Source organism: Chrysochloris asiatica, unplaced genomic scaffold, assembly GCF_000296735.1.
Source record: "Chrysochloris asiatica unplaced genomic scaffold, ChrAsi1.0 scaffold00314, whole genome shotgun sequence".
Taxonomy (NCBI): domain Eukaryota; kingdom Metazoa; phylum Chordata; class Mammalia; order Afrosoricida; family Chrysochloridae; genus Chrysochloris; species Chrysochloris asiatica.
The window spans coordinates 3,172,876-3,173,309 of record NW_006408832.1 but is presented as its reverse complement, the minus strand read 5'-3'; the positions used below and the strand labels follow the sequence as shown (position 1 = coordinate 3,173,309).

The following is a 434-nucleotide window of genomic DNA, read 5'->3' as shown; positions in this document are numbered from 1 at the left end:
GACTAGTGGGCGGAAATGGCTGAGTGTGAAAAATTCCGCTACAGGAACGTGAAGAGGAACTACGAGGCCCTGCTCAATTTAGGTAACTGACGGGGCTGGGTGGGCAGAGCTGGGGGTCCTACCAATGGGGTTAGTATAGGGAACTGATGGGGCTCAGAGCTGGGGGTCCTACCAATGGGGCTAATATAGGTAACTGAAGGGGCTCAGAGCTGGGGGTCCTACCAATGGGGTTAATATAGGGAACTGACGGGGCTGGGTGGGCAGAGCTGGGGGTCCTACCAATGGGGCTAATATAGGGAACTGACAGGGTTCAGAGCTGGGGGTCCTACCAATGGGGTTAGTATAGGTAACTGACAGGGCTGGGTGGGCAAAGCTGGGGATCCTACCAATGGGGTTAATATAGGGAACTGACAGGGCTGGGTGCTCAGAGCTGG

General features: G+C 55.5%; 1 pseudogene; it reads left to right on the top strand.

Annotated features, from left to right (window-relative positions):
* Window positions 1-15: 15 nt before the first annotated feature.
* The window catches only part of LOC102841690, a 67,795-nt pseudogene continuing 67,376 nt past the window's right edge, over window positions 16-434 (top strand).